The 12,903-nt window shown below is 41.3% G+C and overlaps 1 long non-coding RNA gene across 1 annotated transcript in view; it reads left to right on the top strand.

The window, feature by feature from the left end:
* LOC135240441 (uncharacterized) overlaps window positions 1-12,052 on the top strand; it is a 45,629-nt gene extending 33,577 nt beyond the window's left edge. The window contains exons 2-3 of the long non-coding RNA XR_010325691.1: window positions 11,712-11,816; window positions 11,986-12,052. This is a non-coding gene — a long non-coding RNA (uncharacterized LOC135240441). The remainder of the gene's footprint in view (window positions 1-11,711; window positions 11,817-11,985) is intronic.
* The last annotated feature ends 851 nt before the right edge of the window (window positions 12,053-12,903 follow it).

Genomic DNA, 12,903 nt, shown 5'->3' with positions numbered 1-12,903 from the left:
AATGGGTCAGTACCAATTCAATATGTGTTCTTTGGCAATGGGTCTGTACCAATTCAACATGTGTTCTTTAGTGATGGGTCAGTACCAATTCAACATGTGTTCTTTAGCAATGGGTCAGTACCAATTCAACATGTGTTCTTTAGTGATGGGTCAGTACCAATTCAACATGTGTTCTTTAGTGATGGGTCAGTACCAATTCAACATGTGTTCTTTAGTGATGGGTCAGTACCAATTCAACATGTGCTCTTTAGCAATGGGTCAGTCCCAATTCAACGTGTGCTCTAGAGGGATGGGTTGAAGTGAATGAAATTTTTCCCATAGGGCAATGGGGCAATACTAGTTCTCCATGTTGTCTTCAAACAAGCATGATTAATGCGCCACTCAAGCAAATTTCGGAATTGCAGAAAATGTGTTGATTAATTCTGTGGTAATTAGCGTACTCAAATTTGCAAAGAAGTCAGAAGAAGTCAATTTTTGTTCTATTCCTAGACATTGCTGAGGTAAGACTCTACGGGGGGACAAGAAAACATTGCTGCTTCAGTAATTAACACTGGATTAAAAAAGAAATAATAATCAAAAATGAAGGGGGGTAAAAAAACAGATTAACAACTGAAACCTAATTCACCATGAATGTTGACAGCATCTCCTTCACAGTGTATGTATACAGTATGTGTGCATCTCCTTCACAGTAGCAGTGTGTAGTATGTGTGCATCTCCTTCACAGTGCAGTGAGTAGATATGTGTGAATTTCCTTCACAGTTCAGTCTGTAGATACACGTGCATCTCCTTCACAGTGCAGTGTGTAGATACAGTATGTGTGCATCTCCTTCACAGTGCAGTGTGTTGATACAGTATATGTGCATCTCCTTCACAGTGCAGTGTGTAGATACAGTATGTGTGCATCTCCTTCACAGTGCAGTGTGTAGATACAGTATGTGTTGTCTGTCATCTAGTCTGTAGAATATCATATTTGAGAAACAGACAATATCATTTGTATGACCATAGAGATGTATCTGTTTTCTCCCTGCCCCCTCTCCACACCCTCCACTCTGTAAACATGGAAGGGAACATGCTTGTGGCAATTAAGCCATGTTACAGCTCTTATCTCTACATAAGTCTGGGGTGTCCTGGAGAGCCATCTCTCCTTTGAAAGTGACTTCATCGCCTCCCAGAAGAGACACAGGACCCCCTACTGGGAGTCAGAGACCCTGCATGGCAATGTGCTGCACTAAGATCCATATTCTCTTAAACATTTGAATTCGATATTTGTAATTGTATTGAAATCGTTGAGTAAACATCCTAATGTCTGTAGAGATAGTGGTTGTTGAGTTCTGATAGTTGAGATCTCCATTTTTAGAGTTAATTTCAGTTAGAAGTGGAAACCAATGCGGTGTGATTTGGTTTTGTTACATGGAAAATATTTTACCTGAAGGTGGAATAATTATAATTATTTGCCTACAAAAATCCATCTCTTGTCAGTAGTAGTTGAAAAACTTCCATGCTTCTTTCTTTGATAGCCGAGCTGGATTGCCTCAAACCATAGTCATGTTTGAACTTTTTATAAAGGGCTTAAAATCAAGAATATTTTGATAAAAATATCATAGTGCTTAGTCCTGCTTCCAAAAATATAAGGCCACTTTTATATGTAAATTTGCTTGTTTCCAGTTAGTCACAGTCCCTGTCTGTGGTCCACACACTTCACACCTCACCAAATCAGCGTGGCCAGGTTGACACCCTCTCTCTCAACCATGCCCCCCTCCCACGCAGAACTGCTGAAAGGAGACTTTTCTTTTTCTAGTCAGTTAGGGTTGGAGTTCGAGTAAGAGTAAGAGTCAGGAGAAAGAAAGTAGCTCCTGGGTGCTTAGCATCTGTTGCGGTGGCCATTCTGGGGCAGAAAATCTGCAGTTGCCTTTCAGAGTATTGTGAACTTTGCATCTGGGCCTGGTGTTGTGTGGTGTTTGGCGTGGGCAGTATCTGATGCTTTTGTCTAACAGCTCACCTGGCATTTTTACATGTTCATCCTTGGCTTTCTGGAGCATTCAACTGTCTTTTGGCTTTTGGACTTTGATCTTGGGAAGAAACAAGCAGTGGTTTGATATTTTCTTTCATTCATTTCTTTTGTGATTGTAAGTGCCCATGTATGTGTTTTGTAACGTATTTGAGCCTGGTTTTTAGATCAGATGTAAGTATTTGTTGTAACTTAATACATATCTTAATTTTAATTTGGTTTAGAGTTGTACATTTGATAAAGGTTGATCCAACAGATTTCTCTGCCTATCAGCAAATTCAGCGATTTCATTATTTATATCTTTGATAACAATTAACAGATTAAATCGACTAAATATATTTTACACGTTGGGTAAGTGAGGTGTTTAAAATGTTAATGCACTTGTGTTTGGTATTCAGAGTGCCGGACGTCAAAGGAGGTTTTTAACTTCTTAAAACCGCTGGATTCAGAACTTAATTATTTCACTTAATCCTCACTTCCCACACAGTGTATAAAGCCCTTTGTCAAACCCTTTATTTTGGACACGGCTGTAGCACCAGGTCTTTTCCTCGCTTTACAGATAACGCTCACCGTCGCAGCGAAACTTTCCCAAATTATGCGAGCGTGAGAGCCGAGGTCAGGGCCGGCTCGGTTCCTTTGCGGTCTCATTACGCGCGGTGCTTTCCTCATTAGCCCCGCTCGCTCTCTCAGAAAATAATCACACAAACATCAGCGCTCCGCTTTCATCGCTCGCCGAGGCTCGGAGGCCAAATAAACACTGACGGTAAGTAATGAGGCGCTGTCAGAAGAGCCTGACCGACCGCTCGGTTGACGGTCGCTCGGCTACGCTAACGCGGGCTAGCCCTTCGAACATCCGGCTGACGGCCGTGGTGTCTACGCTAACTTGGGCTAGCCCTTCGAACGCTCGGCTGACGGCCGCGACAGCTACGCTAACGCGGGCTAGCCCTTCGACCGCACGACTGATAGCCGCGACGGCTATGCTAATGCAGGCTAGCCCTTAAAAAGCTCGACTGATGGGAAGGGAGCTGGCGCGCATGAAAACCCATGGGGGCTGTCCGCCGATACACGGCAGTGTAGTATAATGGGTAAGGAACTGGTCTCGCAACCAAAAGGTCACAGGTTTGATTCCCGGGTGGGACACTGCTGTTGTACCCTTGACCAAGATACTTAACCTGCATTGCTTCAGTATATATCCAGCTGTGGATGCAATGTAAATGCTGTGTAAAAGTTGCATAAGTCGCTCTGGATAAGAGCGTCTGCTAAATCCCTGTAATGTAATGCAATGTAACGGTACACGGAGGGGGAGGAGCCAGCCGCACGCCCTGTGCTGAGCCTGGCGTCCTCCGGGAGGGCGGGGGAGCTGCGAGAACAGAAGTTAACCTGAGGAAACCCGAGGTTGGGAGGAGGCCAACACCGCCCTCCAAGGTGCTGACAGCCCCTTCCCGAGATCGCGGAAGCCGTCCGGATTGATCGGCCCGCTCCCCGCAGGGTTCGGCGTCTGTCCCCGCGCTTAACTGATGGCAGCGCTGATGAAAATGTCACCGGCTGCAAGTCCGGCCGTACATATCCTCCCTTCCCCGTGAATCAGCATCCCCGATCGGGTGACATGGAGCGCCCAGTCAACGCCAGGGCAACGTCACAGCCCTGCAGAGTCTCCCGTGCCAGGGACCCTGTATAAGAAATCATTGCTCCCTAATTGCCTTCATTCTTCCCCGAGCGGCAACAGGAAACGGATCTCCCGCAGACATCAAAATGTTACACAAGCGGCATACACCGATCAGCCACAACATTAAAAACCACCTACCTAATATTGTGTAGGTCGCCCTCGTGCCGCCAAAACAGCTCTGACCAATGGAGGCATGGACTCCATCTCTGAAGGTGTCCTCTGGTATATTTGGATTTCTGTATATTTTTGTATCTGATATTTTTTATCTACTGTAAATTTGTATCTGACTGTGTTACTTTGTTGTCTTTGATGCTGCAACAGTGCAAATTCCCCCCGGGGATCAATAAAGTACACTACTACTACTACTTATTACATTATTGGTTTTTATTATATAAAAAATTTGAAATGGATTACATTATTGGGAGTTATTACATTATTAGTTGCTACAGGGCTATAAGAAGCTAAGATATTGTTAGAGGGTGAATTATTTCCACTTTATTTTAAAAACTCTCGATGGGTCAGAGTTGGTTTGCTGGCACGAAGGGGACCTACACAATATTAGGCAGGTGATTTTAATGTTGTGGCTGATCAGTGTACATTACAATTCCATTCATGCTGTAAACTGCATTGTAACAATTGTTTGTGGTTCATTTCATTTAGGGTTATTTGATCCATAGATTTGTATATATTTGAGATCCATAGATTTATACATTAGAGATATGCATTTGTCACAAAATCTTATTTATACTGTAATCATAGATATAGTTAAATATAGCTATAAAGAATACTTATAGCAATCTTTATTGCTTTTCTGACTTCTAGGGGGGAAATTCTGCTTCGCATTGCTGCGTACATTTATTCTGCGTGCAGAATAAAGCAGATATTTTTGGAGGAGACCCTCATAAAAATCAGTCACATGTCCTAACGAGGATCACTAGTTTATCTGGGTCACATGACCAAAAATGGCCTGTCACATGACAGCAAGTCTTTTAGTGACTTGGCGCAACTGTACCCTCCTGGTACACAGATGGAACCAAATTATTTTGCTCAGTTTACAATGGATCCGTACAGGCACCAACAAAAAAAACACTTACAGACAAAAAGCACCAATTGCAGTCTGAAAGAAATGACACGGTGGAATACTCTGTCAGAAGAAAATAAAACAAAAACCAAATGGAGCAGTGGAAAAATGTCATCCAAGATAAGAGGAATGCATTTTTGAGTGCAAACCATTCCACTCAAATCTTAAACCATCTTAAATTGCATGCATTTTAGAATGGACATCTGAGAAATGGTGGGGACTTCCTGAACAACTTTGGCAGAAGCATCTGTGGTAAACCACTGACACTCATAAAGAAAGGCGGTCACAACTGAGTCTACAGATGGCACAGACAAGTATGATCTGCACAATTAATGTTGTCTGTGAAAAAGTTTAAGTTACCTGTAAGTTATCACTCTGTAGCGAATGGCATCAAATAATGCCGTTTGAACATTGAGGTCAATTTCAACAATGTAACTGCACAATGATGTGTGGATAATGTAAGTTGTATGTTGTTCTGTTGCTTTTTCAAAGGATTAATCATCCACTGGCTCAATGGGCCAAAGGGGACACAAATGCCTAAATTTTCTCCAAATAATAATTTATGCTGAATATATTCTAATTTATGCTAAATAAACCACTCCTAACCAACTATAATTATGTTAACAGATTCAAATAGATTCAACACGTTTTGCCTGCTTTATATGTTTAGAAGCATATGTTGTTGATGTGGGTCCACCATAGTGTAGAGATCAGGGCTTTACTTCTAGATTAACTGGCTTAATCTTTAATGAGCTATTGTGGGATCTATAAACATTTACAGTTAGAATTTAAACCGAGCTCCCAACCCAAGTTCTTGATCAGTAATGTGGGTAAATTATCACGCATTCACAGGTAATATGCAATTTATAGCTTCTACAGGTTACATGCACCACAAACCCAGTAAACAAATATTTAGCTTGCCGTGTCACTAATAATCTTATACTCCCAAAGAAAGAATCTCACATTTTCCACATTGCATCAGAATCTGCTTCTGCATTCAAGTAGTACATATCTACCGTCATTTCCATGACACCCTTCAATCATTTATTTCTAGCCCACTCATCATTGGATAAAAGCTCCACCTCTCTTGCCTATGTTGTGGCTCGTTTGAAGGGCTTTGCATACGTATTGTAAGCGTGTTTGCATTGTTTGAAGCTTGGCTTTTTCATGGCAGCTTTGTGTGGGCTCTTTGTCATTCTTATGTACTAACATAACATAACATGATGATGAGAACAGGCCATTCAGCCCAGCAATGCTCGCCATTTTCCTACCACCGAAGTGCTCTGTTTACCCACAACAAAATAGTGCATGCCACCGTATCAAACCTGGTCTTGAAAAACCCAGAGTTTTTGCCTCTACTACATGACCTGGCAGGCTATTCCACACAGAGACTACTCTCTGCTTGAAGAAATGCATCCTATCGTCTTCGCTAATTTCCCTTCATGCCCCCTCGTTCTATTAACAGAACTCAATCTGAAGAATCTCCTGTAGTAATGGTTTTTGCTATCCGTGCTCTTGCTTTTCCTGATGATTTAATCGCAGTTGCTTTTCATTCACTGCGTCTGTGTTTCGCTGCTCTCTCTCTCTCTCTCTCTCTACCCATTCCCGCAGTCCCCTCTGTGTGGCCCTGGCTCTCACCAGAGCTCCTCTTCATCCTGACGATGCTGACAGCCTCCTGTTAGGAACACATGGCACAGGGAGGAGACCACACGGGGATCACAGATAACCAAAGAGTGTATCAACAAAATAAAGATTTACGACGAAAATACATAATGCGAGTAATACTGGAACAACACCAACAGCTGCTAGTGACAGGGAGAGAACACGAAGACTGGGGGATGTGCCACGCTTATTTCTGCCACAGGGCAATCCGCAATCAAAGGAATGAATGCCACCTGCACAACACGCAGGACTCTGGAGCAGTAGAAACGCATTCTCTGGAGTGATGAATCACTATCTGGCTGTCTGACAGACGGGTTCAGCGCATGCCAGGAGAATGCTACCTGCGCTAACGCATAGCACCAACTGTAAAGTTTGCTGGAGGAGGAACAATGGTCTGGGACCGTTTTTCATGGTTTTGACTTGAACCCTTAGTTCCAGTGAAGGACAAGCTTAAGGCAACCGCATGCAATGACATTCCAGAGAATTGTGTGCTTCCAGTTTTGAGGCAACGGTTTGGGGAAGGCCCTTTTCCTGTTTTAGCATGACGATGCCCCTGTGCACAAAGCAAGGTCCATAAAGAAATGGTTTGCTGTGGAAAAATTGACTGGTCTGCACAGAGCCCTCATCTTAACCCCATCCAACACCTTTGGGATGAATAGGAACACCGACTGTGAGCCAGGCCTTATTGCCCAACATCAGTGCCCAAGCTCACTGATGCTCTTGTGGCTGAATGGAATCGAATCCCTGCAGCCATTTCCCAAAATCTACTGGGAAGCCTTCCCAGAAGAGTGAAGGTTATTATAGCGGCAAAGGGGGGTCCAACTCCATATTAATGCCCATGGTTTTGGAATGAGAAGTTCAACAAGCACATATGGTTGTGTGATGTTCGGGTGTTCACATACTTTTGTCCATGTAGTGTACATGTATGTGTGTGTGTGTGTGATGTATATATAAAAGGATGTGATGTCTGTATACAATAGATATTATAAATTGAACAATAGCTATTTGTAATTACATTGCCTGAATTTTCTAATGGAAAGTCCTTATTACTACAATTTTTAATTAAATACATGTTCCAGAAATACATTACTTTTCTTGGTGCTTTACAACCAAAATGTCACATCATTGCCTGCAGGACACAAAATATTTGGGGAATGCTGGGGTGAAAGTAAAATAATTTATCACTGACACATTGTCCGAGGTCCGAAATATTCCAGTAACTTTTTTTCAGTGCAAAACCAAAATGTGTGTAATATAGGGATCAAATTAATTATCCAACATCAATTAGCACTGGTGCCCATATTTTATATAAAATATATATTCCCAAATGTATTAAAATAAAGATTTCTCTTTTCACTCGCATGCATATTGAAAACACTATATATAGTGAAAGGTCTGCAGATTTGTAAAGGTGGAAACTTTTTTTGGCACCAGGCAGTAAAACAGAGTCATGGAAGACTGTTAAGTCCTTGCCTAGTAGCTAATCCCTATGACCTAATATAGACTTCCGATATAAGATAAGAAGCCCTGCGGCACTTAAGCTGATAGGTGCAATATAATTTAGTCCATAATGCAAAACTGTGAAAATGTGGGTATACTTAGTCTAGATCTGACTTGACTGGACTTGGTATGAATTGTATCTAGTCTAAATTCTGTCCAATCATGCTTACATTGTCATGGCAGGAGAAAAATGGAAAGTTTAAGTCATAATCAATACGCACGTATGGTGCTTTTAATATACTTAAGCTTGAACAGATCACAAAAGAAGCTGGAACAATGTACAGGACACACTACCCCACTCTGGCCAGTCACGCCTTAAAATTTGGCAAAAGGTGCATTTGACTGAAAAATGTGCGGGGGTACTTTTGTAATGCCAGTGTCCTTCTGGCTAAACACAAAATGGCTATAGGATGCAATGCTAAGATAGCCATTTCAGGTAGGTCACAGTGGGTTTTTACAAGGAAAACTTTAGGGCTAGATGGTGTGTGTGCGCGTGTGTGTGTGTGTATGTGTGAGTGGTTTATATTGACGCCATGTTACCCAGATACGGCTATGTGTTCAAACACCAAGTAACATCCACACTTACTTCCTCAAGTCTGGGGTAAATCTGGGAGAAGTGGTATTCATTGGAAATTAAATGTGTCTGAAATGGCTGGGAATTGTTTCATAACTGCATTAATAACCAAAGTGGATCTAATAGGACTATGTATGTGGAAAACTGGGTTATTTTTCACCCTTTGTGTCATTATGAGGATTAATATTCTGACTGCTGTTTGTTAGAACAGCGTAGATTGTATTCATTTCAGTCTAAAATATCTTCATAAAAACCCCCCATCCAAATGGCATCTCATTAAAATGACAGAAATACAGCAAAACTGCCATTGTCTCTGTTACTTCCCTGGCCTATTTTCTAACTAATTGGTGTTAAATAATGAGGAAATGTGCTTTGGGTTTGTCTTATGAATTTGCCAAGCAGAGACCCATATCAACAGACAGACACACACACACACATACACACACACACACACACTCAATCACACACACACACACACACACATCAGCCATTTCTGGATGTTTAATAAAGTCAGGAGGTTAAATGCCTTGCTGGAGGGTATATGTAGGTTTTGAAACTGAAAACTTTTGAATACATGAACAGTTAATTAAACACAGTTTTAAAATATACTCTTATCTTCAACCTGCAGCTTCCATTGTATCTAATACAGAAAAACTAACAAAGTTGCGTGAAACAAATAAATGAGTCAGTACACCTTGGGCCTTGAGACGAAAAGGATGTCATTCATACTGAATAATGTGTAATTAATACCAAAGATTCAAGCTGTCTAACTGGGAGAATTAAAGACCTACTTTTCAAAGGGGTCTCAGCTTGGAAAGCGCTGCTATTCACTTTTGAAGGCTTCACACGCTGGAAAATGGCCACGTTTTGTGGTGTCCTTCATATTCTTCCCGTAAGGAGACGTGCATCCGTGTCCTTGGTGTTCAGTTACCAGAGAGACGCTGAGCATGCTGGGAGCGTTCTATAATCTTCCAGTTCCCGTGTGTTAATCCTCCGCCCTGATCAGGAAGTCCCCAATGGCGACCCTCTCCAGGTGTTTGAATTAATTGGTTTTGGAGTTCTTTCGTCCAGGTTAACCTCGACTGCCCCGTCGTCTAGAAAACAAGCATCTCTTAAGGCCCTTGAAGTGGAGTGTGCTGTTACTGATTCACCTTATCGCCCCTGGCGATTCAAAGCTCTGAATCACACCTTTATTACTGACCATTATTTTGGCCTTTTCTGACCCCTTTTCATTCTGTTTTGGATGCTTGGCATGAAATTGATGCTCAAAATGGACTTTGAGTCTAATCTGGCCCTGATTCTGTTGCGATAGAAATGGGTTTAGGGTGGAGAGGAAGTCCGTTGTCGTGAGAACATGCTTCATTGTGACCTCTTACGTGCAGGCATGTTACAAGCCACAGAATACACACAATTTAAATACCAAATTAAATGATACACATAAACAACATATTGGCTTGGTGTTGAATAATTATGTCCTCTAGGAGCTTCAGGTTTTATCTACACGGTCATTTCCCCTGTAAAATCTTTACCACATAAAACAACACTGCACCAATCACAAGGCAAACAATGCACAATCAATGTGTGTGCACACCAGTCAATAGTACTGAAGTCATGAGGTTAAGCGATTTCTACATATACATGCATGAGAACTAAAAAGTGGCTTCCAACGGAAATATGTAACCACACATGTAACCTGCACGTAGAGGTTATTTAAGCATGAAAATGATCTAGTTTACATTTTACACACTCGTTTACATTTTAGGCATATGGTGGTGCTCTAATTCAGAGAGAATAGCAATAAGCAAACACGTGCACACATACACACACTCACAGTCAGTGATAAACTGCAACAATGCAGGGAAAACCCTATATAACCAAAGTTCAGTCAGCCAGATCATGTCTGCACTGCCATACGCATCATGGAACTGGAAGAAATGGGTTCTGGTAGTGTCTAATATTTCCTTTCAGAAGGTGTGCGTTTGATGAAATATTTTCATATTGATATTTCTCAATATGGAGCTCATATCGATATTGACAATATGACAGTTTCACTAATATTGAAATGTTGAATGCAGCATGAATATTGTTTCAGAGAAAGCCTTCACTTAAACCCTGTCACAGATCATTAGCGTTAACGCTACAGAATCCATCCCAGTTCCATCCTAATGCAATCCCGATTTCATTGCTATGTGTCTGGAATATTTTTTAGTGATTGTCTGGAATATTTTTTAGTGATTGCTTTATTTGACTTTGCGTTTTGTTTGATTCTGATTCCCGTCGAGCCCTTCTGGTTTGTTTGCACCGTGATTTTGTGTGTCTGACCATTTGCTGTCGTATTCGATTCCGATTCTCGCCTAGCCCCTCTGCTTTGTTTGCTGATTGGATTTTGTGTTTGACCATTCGCTTGTTCTCGACCTCGACTCTCGTTTTGCCCTCTGCTCGCCGTACAGTGCTCCGGTTAGTTAGTGTGTTCCCAGCTGGACTACAAATCCTTCCATCGGGACACAAGTTTGTTATTTTACTTTGTTATTTTTCCTTTATTATACATGAAGGTACTCCGGGTGGAGATTTAACACTCCACTGGTGGTATGCTATTCAGTCCTTTGGTTTCAGACTACCGACTAACCAACTGTCCTAAGCTCAGTGTTCAAAGCTGCCCCGTGCCCAGAAGTCCAGCCAGTTTTCAGTTAGGTTTGGATAGTAGGCAGATCGGGACTGGAGTTACCGGTCGGTTTGTGGTACGTTTCCCTAATCCATTCACACTCATTTCCCTCATCATTCATCCAGTTACGGTCTGACCGAGACCAGGTCTTAATACGTTCCTATGGAGAGAATAAAACAATCACATGGACCGTAATATACGACAAAGCACAGCTTAACCAGAGTGTCTTAACCATGACTGACCGGGCCAAAGTATTTTATAGGCCACCAGGATAGTATGTTTTATTCAGATGACATGTCCCATAAATATTCAATATTCAGATATGCAGTCAATATCCAGAGTGTGTGGCAGACTTTTGAATCAGGATATGATGTTGAATCGGGTGCATAAAATGTGCTATGCCTGCACAACTTTATTTTTTTATGTTTAATTTTTTATTTGGAAATGGAAGAAGTGATAGGGGGAACATAATATAAAAGAATAATAAAGTGAATTGTTAACGAACCATGTAGTGTTTTAATTCCAGTATGCATACTGCTTTTGTTGTGAAAATTATAGAGAGAACACCAAGGCCTGAAGCCGGTAAGGCCAGCTTCCTGAGAACCTACACCCACACTTCTGAAACACAGCTGAAATCATCTGGGCGAGCACAAAAGCAAAGAGGTCTGGCAGTTTATCTTTAAAACACCATTTAAAGGAGCAGGCCAAATAACTGAACCCATTACTGATCAGTGTTATTGTCTGAGTATCTCTCTACCTGTGTTTTAAGTGCACATGAGTGAAAGCACCCATCAATGAGGGAGAGAAATAAAGCTCACCTCTGACCCCACAGAGCCACCTGTTGCTGAGATACGGCAGGAGCTGTGGAACTGCAAATAAGTGTGGTAGGAAACACTTTTATCTTATTTATTTATTTAATGGCATTTGTAAAGATAGACTATCCACAATTTAGAAAAATTTGAGAGATATTAATTCTCACCCATTACATTTTTCTGTGTTACATAATTGTGTGGGAGCACAATCTTAGTGCAGATTTTACTTAAATTATAACAAAGACATTTGGCTGTACTTCAAAAACATACATTTTCTTTTGAACTCAAAAGCTTTTATTTTCATCTTATTACAGTTCAAATATTTAATGCACACAAAAGCAGAGCTACTGAACTGCAAGAAGATTTTGCTAATAGGTGTGTGCATATACAATATAAAACCTGTGTATACAAGGTTCTATTTATACTGAGTAGGGTGCCATATAAATCTGACTTTTATGTGATGCAAATTTTAATCTGAGCACAAACACATTTTCGAATGTCAAAATGCCAAGTTACTCACACATACAAAGTATTATAATCATTAAGACTTGCAAAATCTTGGCCTGCCATTAAATGTACTTATATAAAAATTACAGCAAGTTACAAGAAACAATATTTGCTACCCAATGTTTCCTAAATTATTTCAAGTAACTTGGCCTTGTGTTTTTTCATCTTACCATCTGAACACATTGGCAGGTCTAACTTTGAGTCCCTTAAGTTTGGGGCTTTATTGTGCAGACGTGTGAAGTTGTTTGTGAATTCTCTCTGTTTAAATGGGGTCAGAAGGCACAGAAATGAATGTTTTTAAGGGCTGAGAGTCTGTGGACATTGTGGTTATTTTCTGTAGGAAGCCCTGAAAAGTGCCAAACTCTCGGTGCTGTATAGGTATGGGGCATGCCACCTCGCCAAGGCGTAACTTGGCTGCATGGAATACCTGC

The sequence above is a fragment of the Anguilla rostrata genome, chromosome 15, assembly GCF_018555375.3.
Source record: "Anguilla rostrata isolate EN2019 chromosome 15, ASM1855537v3, whole genome shotgun sequence".
NCBI classification, from domain to species: domain Eukaryota; kingdom Metazoa; phylum Chordata; class Actinopteri; order Anguilliformes; family Anguillidae; genus Anguilla; species Anguilla rostrata.
The sequence above is the reverse complement of the archived record's forward strand: the minus strand, read 5'-3'. Positions and strand labels throughout refer to the sequence as shown.